The 12002-nt window shown below is 45.5% G+C and overlaps 1 pseudogene; it reads left to right on the plus strand.

Moving 5' to 3' along the window:
* The first annotated feature begins 4757 nt into the window (after window positions 1-4757).
* LOC124702940 lies at window positions 4758-8838 on the plus strand (annotated as a pseudogene).
* Window positions 8839-12002: the final 3164 nt, after the last annotated feature.

The raw sequence follows: 12002 nt of genomic DNA on the forward strand, positions 1-12002 counted from the left end.
AATTCTCATAAAGTACAATAATTCAAAGTAAAACTATTTGACTTGATGGTTTATTCTTCATTCCAAAAATAATTTGAAATAATAGAGTTATCTCTATATTTTCTGGAATAAATAGGGAATAGAGTGTCTTTCTTTGAGAAATACCCTTCTTAATAGAAATGACTTGGAATAGTAGAATTTCATTTTGAAATGTTTGAAAATAAGTATTTAAACTTATTTGAGATTTTTCCTTGAATTTTAAATACAAGGAAATTATAATTTGAAATTCCAAATCATTATTTTAAATTCTTAAAATTCATAATTTTGAATTTGTTTCATAAATTACATTTCATATTTTATTCTTGTTAAGATTTATTTTTCATTCATTTATCCAATTTTTAATGGATTTTTAGAATTGTATTTTATTTATTAAAAATTGGTAAAGTTCTGGTCTTTTATTAATTGTTAAAAGACAAAATGCCCCCTGGCCCCTATTGGGCCCAGCCCATTTACCTAAAGCCCAGGGACAGCCCAATAAGGCTTGTCCCTTATGGGTCGGTGGCGCCGAACGGCCCACCTCACTCACTCACTCGGCCCTCTCACGCTCTTCGTCTCTAACCCTAGTCTCCTGCGACGCCCGTGGCGATGGCGTCGCTGCCATGGCCTCCGCCTCGCTCCGGCCAGCTCCGAGCTCCCCCGCCGTAGCCACCTACCAAACCAGAACCTTCTCTTCCTCTCCTGGCAAATCGCCTCCGTTCTGGATCTCGTGGAGAATCGCCTCGACGAACTCCGGCGAGCTCTCGTCCTCGCCGACGATGGGTGCGCTCCTGGGGTTGACTTGGTGCGGGTGCTGCTCGCAGTACTCGTGCCGTCGCCTCGAGTGCTCGCTACGGTGGTGTTGGGTTCGCCGGCGTAACGTCGGCGCCTACCCTGGACTTGCAGCTGTTAGGGCCGCGCGAGCACCTGCCTCGCCATGCCCTAGCCTCTCGCTTCCGGGCGCAAGTAAGTACTTCATCTCCTCCTTCTCTTCTCGTGTGCCTCCCTTGTTACTTGTTCTTCTTCCTCCTCATGCTCTGTTGCTCTGCGGTGATCCCGTGATCACACGGAGCTATGCCATAGTTGCTTAACCTTCCAGGTCTTGCTACCTACTACAAGCTCATGGCCAATTTACCGATTCATCGGTGCCGGCCAGTGTTGCTTTGCTTGCGATTCATGCTTTACTTGCTTCTCTGCTGCTCCTAGCATGCTCTGTGCTTGCCAGACTCTGCTGTGCTTGCTTATGAACTTGCTATGCCATGCTATACTTGATTATGGCTTGCTTGTGCTTACTAGCATATCATGCTTGCTTGTCTAGGTGTACTTGTGATGTATCAGTGACACTTGTGTGTGCCAGTGGTGCTTGTGATATGCTTATGTGCTTCCTATGCAAGCTAGTGATCCATTGGATCACCCTTTGCTTGTTGGCTAGCTTCCCTGTGTAACTTGACTTGATTCAATTGATCCATTTGATCAATTAATTGTCAGTGACTGGTGATTGATTAATTCTGTGGCTAAGTGAATCCTTTTCCTTGGTGATGCTGATGCTCAAGCATCCCTATGCTACTGCATACATGTGCTATTGCTTGCTCTAGCTTACTGGACTAGATCCAGTGGCTAAGATGCAGTGATTGGTGCTGTGTTGCCCTACAGTGTGTTACTGTCAATAAATAGTATGAATTTGTTACATATTCATGCTTGAGTAAACTGATTCTTGATGAACTGCTTATGCAGTGATGATTTAAATGACTTGCTTGTTTTTGAATTTGTTGTTCATGATTATATAACAAGCAAATAAATCTGAATCCACTCTGGATAATGATGTCTTATATTTGGCTTTACTTTAAATGGTGCTAAGTGTGATGTGACATCAGTGGCCTTGCTACTGATTGGTTGCTCACCTATTTAATTTGATCTTGTGGCTACTCAACCTTTGCGTGCATATTTGGGAATCATACTTGATATGAATGCCAATATGCTTGCTTGATGAAAATCTAGGGTTTACTGATGGTTCATAGCTTAGGATTTACTGTGTAGTCTTATTAGCTGCTAATCCTGGCAATTCATCTACTGGTGCTATCTGTGCATCTGATCTGGCTAGTGTATGCATCTGTGCATGTGTGCTAGTTTCTGTGTACAAGATCTGTACCTAGATGCTTTCTATTTTTAGTAGCTTTTTAACTGGCAGTAATCCTTGGTGAAAACCAAGTGATGATCTACCCCTTTTTGAGCATCTGCTCACTCCCATGATTATATCATGCTCATATGATGGATCAGATCCACTGGATCTGTCCAGGAACTTGGTATACATTGTTCCAGGTCCTAGTGTGAAATATTTTGTTGTTGCAGACTTGTGGTTTGTGCAAAGCCCTTCACCTCCAGATTCTGGTTGATCTTCTAGGTCACCATGATTTCGATGGGTGAGGTTTTGTGTGTGTTTGTCTTTGTTCTTGAGCAAGAAGCTGGATGAACTATGTGTTGCTCTAACTTCACCCTTACACGGTGAATCTTATCCGGTCGACCGTGCACTTGGTTCTAGGGTTTGTAATCCTTTTATATCATCTCTACTTCTACCCTGGCCATGACACACAAGGCCTGGTTACTTTGTGACTCATCCCTTGCATTGCCTTGCTGTTGCTTGGTTAGCAACAGCCTTCATATGTTGAAACTTGAGCCCCTTGTGGCTGCTCAGTTTTGGTCTGCCTGGTCTTATCTTGTGCTGTCCGGGAATTTGGACAAGCACAAGTGTGCGATGACAGATTCTTGTCCAAAGCTGAATTTCGATGATTTGTGTTAAGCTGTCCAAACTGAATTTCGACACTTATATTCTAGCTAGTACTTGTTATTTGTTTTGCGAGGTTTGAAGGTGAATATGACCAGAAGATCATCCTCAAGCCACTTAGTTTAGGTTTAGTTTAGAATAACTTGTAATTTTTCCTTTTCTTTTTAATTCGATCATTATGTCTCAATTCTTGTATCAAGAATATTGTAAAGACTTTGTAATTGTGTTGTATATCAATAAAGCTCAAGTTTTTGGTTTATGAGCTTTTGTATTATGTAATGTGTATATTCTTGATTAAATATTGTATTTGATATTCACTTTGAAATTCAAAATGATTTGAATTTATATCTTGTGTTTGAATTTTAAATTCATTGTTTATATTGTGTGATGTTTATATTTAAATGTTTAACACTTATAAAATGCAATCATTCCCCAAAGTAACAAGATACAAAAGAGATCATGTCGAAATTTCCTTAACTCACATTGCCTAACCCTAAGTGCAAAAATGAGAGAGAACCTCGATCCCTCTTAGGTTTAGTTGCAATAAGGCGCGAAAATTTCCCCCGTTTTGCGATGAAATGCACATCCCATTTCTAAATCTACCCTTCGTTGTTCCTATGTTCTGGGTTATTACATTTTCCTACTAGTGCTTGTATGGCAAGTTGGCAACCATAAACATACGTTTAGTTCAATACCACTTTGTAGTTCCTAGTTTTGCAAATGTGCTAGAATCACTATGTAATTACATATTTGTTGTCATTGTTGTGTGGTTTGGACGGATGTGGATGATGAGCACCCTGCGTTGAACCACATCTTGCAGGCAAACCAAGGTGGCGGCAGTGGCGGTCAAAGGTAAAGGTGGGCGTGGGAATCACATATCCATCCCCTACATGAGCTTGTGAAGCCGATAGATACATCGAGCTACATCGCAGGGCATGGAAGCACCAATTACCATCTCGTTCGTGTCGACAAGAGTGGGTGGTGGTGCTTCTGAAAGTCGGTGGACGCGTCAAGTTGTGTTGTGCCAGCGCTGAGAGCGACATGGTCGGCGAGTCGTGTCCACGCATCCTCCTCCTCATGTTTGTTGCACGGCAGGCGCATCCACGTGAGACATAGACAATGCGATGTCGATGGTGAAGGCAGTGTTGTTTGGATGCTCTCGTGTGGGCATCGCAAGAACGGAAAGGAGAAGGGGATACTAGGCCCACGGTACAGGGGCGAGAGATCGAGGGCAGTGGCTAGCGAGGTGGTGGAAGGTCGCGTTGACGCGTAGGGTGGCGGCGCATCTTACCGGAGTAGGAGAAGAAGGGTGCCCACAAGTATGCATCTTTATCTTTTTGTCAATTTATAGTTTAGCCCTTTAGATTTTTATTATTCAAAAATAGTCACTTTAGGCATACTAAGGGTTGACTGATGGTGCCACTATTGGGCAAGTGGAGCTAATACAGCGCTCTACGCTCATGGGTAACTTCAATTACTCCTTCCGTCAATTAAAAGATATCAAATATTTATATAAATTCGAATGTATCTATTTAGTAAACAGTGTCTAAATACATTAGTTTAGACAAACTTTCGACAACCTTCTATGAACAGAGGTCCATAAAAGATTTGGAAATCGAGTGATCGTAGAAAAGTACAAGGGTGGTGGGTGAATTTTACTTGTTCCTTTGTAGCCAGCTCACCTTGTCCTGTAGAATCGCTGCTTGGTGTGGTGGTTGTAGCAGGATTCATTCAATGCCAGGTTTCTCCCGGCCCGTCCATTCAGCGAGGGGAAACCAACGGCTGAGCGCGCGCGCAGAGAGAGCGCCACGTGGACGCTGCGGCGCGCGCAGCAACGAACCTCCTCCGCTGAATCGCGTGAGCAGAGCACCTGGGACCACCTCCTTCTCCTCCACACTCCCGCACACACTTCTCTACTCTTCTGATCTCCACTCGCGGAGTACAAGCCCAAGCAAACGGAATGGCGACCGGTTCCGCTCCCATCACCCCCGCCGCTCACCACCTCCACCGACCTAACGCTCATGCGAACCTCCACCGCCTCCTTCTCCCCATCGGCCGCCGCGCCGTCGGCGTCCGCGCGGTCTCCGGGGATGGCGCCCGAGGCGGCGGCCCGTCCTACCTGGACATGTGGAAGAAGGCGGTGGAGCGGGAGCGGCGGTCGGCCGAGCTCGCGTACCGCCTGCAGTCGTCCCCGCCGCCCGCCGAAGCGGAGGCGGGGGCGCCCCGCCCGCGGACGTGGAGCGGAGGACGGCGCGGTTCGAGGAGATGCTGCGGGTGCCGCGGGAGGAGCGCGACCGCGTGCAGCGCACCCAGGTCATCGACCGCGCCGCCGCGGCCCTCGCCGCCGCGCGCGCCGTGCTCAAGGAGCCGCCGCAGCAGAACCCGCCACAGCCCTCGCCGCCGCCGCCGCCGCCGAAGCAGCCGGCGCCGGGCGCGGACGTGACGGGATCGGGCAACGGTTCGGGTTCGCGCAAGGCAGCAGAGGGATTGGAGGATCGGGTTTCCCTGGCGGACGCGGCACCGGCAGCGCCCGTGGCGTCGCAGTCGGCCAAAGGTATGCCACATGTGGCCTTGCTTAAAGATTACTGCTGCTACTTCTCGTGATGAACGTAGCACTAGCTTCGTGTTTCGCATAAAAGATGTCTCCCTTTTTCGTCTGACACATACTACAAAGGTAGTAGCTCAAAAGAAATTGGCATAAACAGAGAAATATTCCAAAAAAATCCAACCATAAATCTAACGAGCTTTAAAGTGAAATTGGTAATTGCAGTTAAATATTGGGGGGAAATGGCGGGCATTGTTGTTGAGTGTTCATGGTACCCACATAAACCCTTTGCTTGCACTATCTTGTTCAGTTGCACCAAAGCCTACTTGGATAGTAGGGCTAGGTGAATTCATGAGTACCCGATTCTTTCAATTGCCACACAATCTGTGGGCTGACGGATAATAAAACAAATTCTGCACTGCAAAGCAATTCTTCTACAATAATGTACATTACCGATCGACAAGCATACTATGTAGTATCATGGCTTAATTTGAAAAAATCCTCAACAATAAATAACACAAGGACAATGCATATTCACAAGTGTCAGATTTTACTGTTCCCTTACCTTGATTTCATCTTCTCCAGATAAACTAATTGTTACCAGATATGAATATCCTTCTTCATTTTACTACATAGCTGTTCGAATTTTACTGTTCCCTTACATTGATTTGATCTTCTCCAGATCAAGTAATGTTATTACCAAATATGAATATCCTTCATTTTATTACATGGCTGTTCGAATTTTCTTGGCAATTGGCCCCACTGCAATGCTTTGATTTCTAGTTTATTTTAGCGTAAGTGCAGTATAAATTCTCCCCAATGACTTGTCTCCTGCTGTAACAAGCAAATAACAGGACATCAAAATATTGCATGGTAGTCCTTGATGTACAGAAACAACGAAGATATTTCTCTGTATGTACTACTTCTAGATCCTATATGAGGGATTAAACTGAAGAAAAGGGACCCTTAATGTTTTGAAGGATGGTGTGGATAATGAAACAACTTGTGAGTTTAAAAAAAATTGTATATAGTGGCGGAGCTAGTCCATCTTGGAGTTGGGCAAGACCATAGTGCAGCCACTTTGGTTAGCTTTTGCCAAAGGCTCGTAGCTGAACAAATGTTTTCTAGTAGAATTCCAAGGAGATGCACCGACGGAGGCCGGGCAGACGCCTGTGGTCACCAGGTGCTGGCTCTGCCACTGACTGCAATATCAAGATTATAGTTTATGTCGACTTTTTTCTGAAAAATGTAGGTTCTGTGCAGTTCCATAACATTATTGGTTTGAAGTTGCAGGACACCGTTGTATTTGTTGTAAATGAACTAGTATCATTGGGATGTTTTTTTGCTGCAAAGTTATAGTTACTACAACATTCCCTGGTTCGGTGTAAAGTTATGTTTCTGCTCTGACACCACCACTTTTATTTACTCAGGGCCAAACTCTGGGAATTCATCTACTTCCAAGCAGGCAAGTTCTAAGCTTGGTACTCCTGGTCCAGATTTTTGGTCGTGGTTACCACCAGTGGAAAATAGTAGCGAACCAAGAGAAAGCAATACTGATCTAAAACCATCAAAGAAAGTGGACTCTTTTTCCAGTCAACCTGATTTGGTGATGGAGAAGGAAAGATCAGCAGACTTTTTATCACTTCCATTTGTGACATCTTTCTTCGAGAAGAAGGAAGATCGATCTCTTCCACCCTTCCAGTCATTTGCTGAGCCTGAAAATGTAGATTCCGACCCCAAGCCAGCTGCGGAGGCAGAGGAGGTATTTGAAACACAATTTTCAAAAAATGCTGCTGAGGTGGCTAGAGCTCTTAGTACAAGTGATGAGGAGTCATCTCATGGGGTAGATCCAGATGGTTCGAAGTGGTGGAAGGAAACCGGTGTAGAGCTGAGGCCTGATGGGGTTGTTTGTAAGTGGACTGTAATTAGGGGAGTCAGTGCTGATGGGGCTGTTGAATTTGAAGACAAGTATTGGGAGGCTTCAGACCGGTTTGATCATAAGGAGTTAGGTTCGGAGAAGTCTGGTCGTGATGCTAGGGGCAATGTTTGGCGGGAATACTGGAAGGAGTCCATGTGGCAGGTGAATTTTTGTCTGATTCGATAATATTTATCTGCTCACTGTGTGGTGTGTGCAAAATTTACAATTTCTTCTAACCTAGTACCTGTAAAATTTCGAACGTTGGCTGCTCAAGTCATATCACAGTAGTAAAGCATTCATTATGAGCTAGTAGGAGCGATCATGAGATGCATTTGTGAAATTATGTCAGTCACATGTAGACATGTGACTCTAGAGTGTCATATTGTAGACTTACAAGTGCATATGTGGTCCTTTCTCAATGTTTAGGAATAACATATGGCAATATGTGCTAGGCAAACTGAATGTCTCCCCATAATTTAATGAAGCTATCACATTTTAATTTATTTCAGGATTTCACATCTGGGCTTATGCATATGGAGAAGACTGCAGACAAGTGGGGAAAGAATGGCAAAGGGGAGCAGTGGCAAGAGCAATGGTGGGAGCAGTACGATTCAAGCGGTAAAGCTGAGAAATCGGCTGATAAATGGTGCAGCTTGGATCCAAATACACCATTGGATGTTGGTCATGCTCATGTTTGGCATGAAAGGTATACTAAGAAGTTACTCAGTAACTTTCAGTGCTCTTCCTGCTTGAATGTTTCTCCTTGCAGCTTAAATTGAAAACGAATACTTTCAGCAACCAGAATGCCATTTATGTACAACAACTATGAAGTGTTTATGAACAAAATATTTTAAGCCTATATTGCTGGAACTCACTATTTCATCTTGTGCAGGTGGGGTGAGACGTACGATGGCAGCGGTGGAAGCGTGAAGTACACTGACAAATGGGCGGAACGTTCAGAGGGCGATGGGTGGTCGAAGTGGGGCGACAAGTGGGACGAGCATTTCAACCCAGAGGGGCAAGGAGTGAAGCAGGGCGAGACCTGGTGGGAAGGCAAATACGGGGACCGGTGGAACCGCACCTGGGGTGAGGGGCACAACGGCTCTGGCTGGGTGCACAAGTACGGAAGGAGCAGCAGCGGCGAGCACTGGGACACGCACGAGCCGCAGGAGACGTGGTACGAGCGTTACCCGCATTTTGGCTTCCACCACTGCTTTGAGAACTCGGTGCAGCTCCGGTCCGTGCCAAGGCAGCCGCCAAAGAACCTGAAGTCTGGGAAAAGGGTAGATGCTTAATCAGGAACATTTCAGCTGCAGTCATAATGAGCGCCTCCAAAAGATAAGCTATTCATAATGGAGCTACTAGCTAGCTGTTTCTTCAAAGTGCCGAGGCCAGTGACAATGGAGTAGCCGTGTACTCTCGTCTATGTCCATCTTCCATTTTTCATTGTGCAGAGATGCTCATGCTGCTATGGTAACTTGACTGGTTTCATCTCTTGACCTCGTCCTAAATTTGTCAACTTCTTTGGTAGAGTGAAAACAGGAAAAATAAGAATGAGCTATATCATGGAAGTGTTTTTTCCGGTGTCATGAAAGTCTATATAATGCAATGCACATAACAATAGTAATGGTCACTGCTATCTGGGATGCTCATCCGGCCTTATACTAAAAGATGTCCTTCCGCTGCCATTAACACTTCATCCGGTAGGGCTGTACTGGCCAGCCGATCTATTTCACACATCAAAGGTGTTTGTTTTGATCTATTTGGGTCGGTTTGAGGACAGGCCAGAGGTAGGCGTCCTACCTTGGTCCGTTTGGGACGAGGGAGGGAGGGGGGGGGATTTGGTCGGCGCAGGCCATTTTGTCTTTCTTTTTTCCAATTTCAACCAATAGACATATATGAATGGAAATAGCAACAATAATTGAATTTAATAGCTAATAAATTATCACCAATGACACGAGTATCATACGAAATGCATCACACATCGCGTTCTCGGTTGGCCATTTTCTTCTTCTCGAACCAATCACAGTTAGCCGGGTCAATTTGCTGATGAAGTCAGCCATCGTGATCCGGTTCTCATTGACGAGCAATTTTGTCCCCTACCTCCATGGCTCGTGAACAGGCATTGCTCTCTTCAACTTCAAGAGCTCCCTTTTGTATCTCAAGCATCTCCTTTCGGAGGTCAAGAAAGCTTACCAATGTGGCCTCTTCCTCATGCATCTCTCTTGCCATTTGTCTCCTTCTCGACGATCAACCCATTCAATGTCTCTTGCAATGCAAATGATGAAGCGTCGTGCTTGAGATCTTGCTTGGTGGCCTTGTGGCCCGTTGGTCAAACCACACTGCCACCCATGCTTGTGACACCCGTGTTTGGGCCAGCCTCTTCAATATCGATGACCAATGATTCATTGCCAAGCTTCTTCGAGCCTTGACCCTTTTTATATGAAGCATAGCTTTTCCCACTCGGGGCACTTTTTGTTCAACTTCCAACGAAAGCGTTTGTTCTCGTTGAGCTCCTTGAATTAGTCCAAAGCTTGGAGCACTTACACATATGGGTGAGAGTCCATTAGAAAAGTAGATGTATTGATAGTTTTTTGATTGTGTGCTTAATTTCAATCGGTCGTCACCTCTCACATATGGCTTGCTCCTGGAATTTTGTGCATAAATCGGCCCATGTCAGGCTTTGCTTGGTGCAACCGCTGGATCTTCCTTTTCAAGTCGTCTTGCTCCTTTTGCGTGCAAGTCGGCCTAATTCGAGCTCCTTCCTGAAATTGGCCCAAGACCTAGACGTGCCCACCTTGGTTTAGTCTCACGCAGGTCCTCCTCACCTTAGTCAGCTACCTGCCAAATTTGGGTGCCAACACTTTCATTATCATGGTAATGGCCCTGGGTGAAAACTTGGTCAGCGATGGCGTTGGTTGGCGTTGGTCCGAAGGGATAGGATGAGCTCGGCCTCTTTCTCTCGGTCAGCGGCGACCTTGGCTTCGACCTCCCATGCGGTGGCGATGAGGTGCCACCGACACACTTCTTGGTCTCATGATCATGCTCCTGCACCGTCAGTTCTTTCTTTGGCTTCATCGGAGTCGGCGAGGGCGGCGGGCGTGGTGGTGGGGGTGGCAACATCCTCCATCGCTCTTTAAGGCTTGCGGGGTTGTGCCGACGGAATTTGTATGGGAGTAGTGGAGGGAGAGGGAGTGAGAATGTATTGTTGGCGGGAACGCATTGTCCGCGCAACCGCATTCTCAGCCCATGGGCTGAAATGGGCCGTCGATGTTAGTCCATGGCGCTCAGTCCGTTTGGGTCGCACTACTAGGTCATGCCCCTTGTCCATGCAGACACATTTGGATAGCCTATGTTCGTTTGCACTGGCCCGCTGGAGATGCCCTAACATCCAATCCCACCAAATCAAATATAAGAAGGAACATGGATGTTCAGTTTGAGGCCATGGGCTTCTGGCATGCACCATTGAAATTTTCACATCTTGTTTTGGAGTTGTCCATTTGCCTCAAGTAGGTGGGATTTCATATGTTCTCAAAGAACAAGGAGTTTATCTGAACTAGAAGCCATTGAAGATGCCAAACAGAAACTAAATCGTCCTTTCACAATGGAGATCATAATTCTTTCCGCATGGAGTATTTGGATCATTCGAAACAATAAAAAATTTCAGCAACCAGGAGGCCATGTACAATCAAGAACTAAGACTGTTGGGTTTCAGAATGAAAACAAGAAACAAGACCAGCATTACAAGGATTGGATAACTACTAGTAGTAGACGTTATATAACTTTTTTTTTCTTGTTTGAACCGTTTCTTCTGCCCACTTGTATATATCCACTGTACATATCAGACACTTTGCTTGTTAAATTAATAAGAAAATGTGGTGGGAAACTCTCCCATTGTTTCACCTCAAAAAAGTTGTAAATGAGAAACGCCAATGGGTCTAATGAATAGAATCATCTCCAACGTTGCACAAACGTGAGAGATCATAAAGTAGATATGATAACTGGTGTGATAACGAATAAACATGTTTAATGTTGCATACGTGGGCGACTCAACTCAACCAACTTTCGATCGTATCGAGATTTCGGTCACAACACCAAAGTTATTGAGTTTGGCTATAGCTATCAACGTGAGTTTGCGCGTCTACTAAAAATCCCATCATAATTTTTTAAATTTTTGCTACTATCCTTCTTTCTAGCCATTCATCAACCTATGATATATATGCACCCCCCACAGGTCCAGCAAATCGAGAATTCAACATTAAGCATCCACATAAATAAGTAAAGAAGAAAAAAAGTTTGTGGGAATCGGATAATAGCTTGTTCATACTTCGCAGACTAACAAAAAGAACGTACTGTAGGTCGATTACTCCCTAGCAGGGCCCAAGTTTCGTCGCTATTTGGAACCCACTATTCCGAGCTATTAGATGGATCAAGGACGTGGCCGGCAAAGAGGACCGTGCTGGACTCCTCCTCCAGTATGAAGAAGGCAAACGGGTGGTCAGCAACGAAATGGAAAGGCGTTCTGTAGCACTGCAAAACGGATGTGGCGGCAGTGGAAACGGCTGCCTCGGTGCCTTCCTCATTCACCTCGACGACCGCCTTGTGGAACACATCCTCCACCCGCAGCTTCATGTCCCGGCCGGAGTCGTCCACCATGTCAGACAGGTCGGCCTCCTCACAGAACGCTGCCCGGAGCCCCAAGGTTTGGAGAGTCTCTTTCATGCTGCAGGAGAAGGATAGCT

This window comes from Lolium rigidum, chromosome 3, assembly GCF_022539505.1.
Source record: "Lolium rigidum isolate FL_2022 chromosome 3, APGP_CSIRO_Lrig_0.1, whole genome shotgun sequence".
In the NCBI taxonomy this organism is placed as follows: Eukaryota; Viridiplantae; Streptophyta; class Magnoliopsida; order Poales; family Poaceae; genus Lolium; species Lolium rigidum.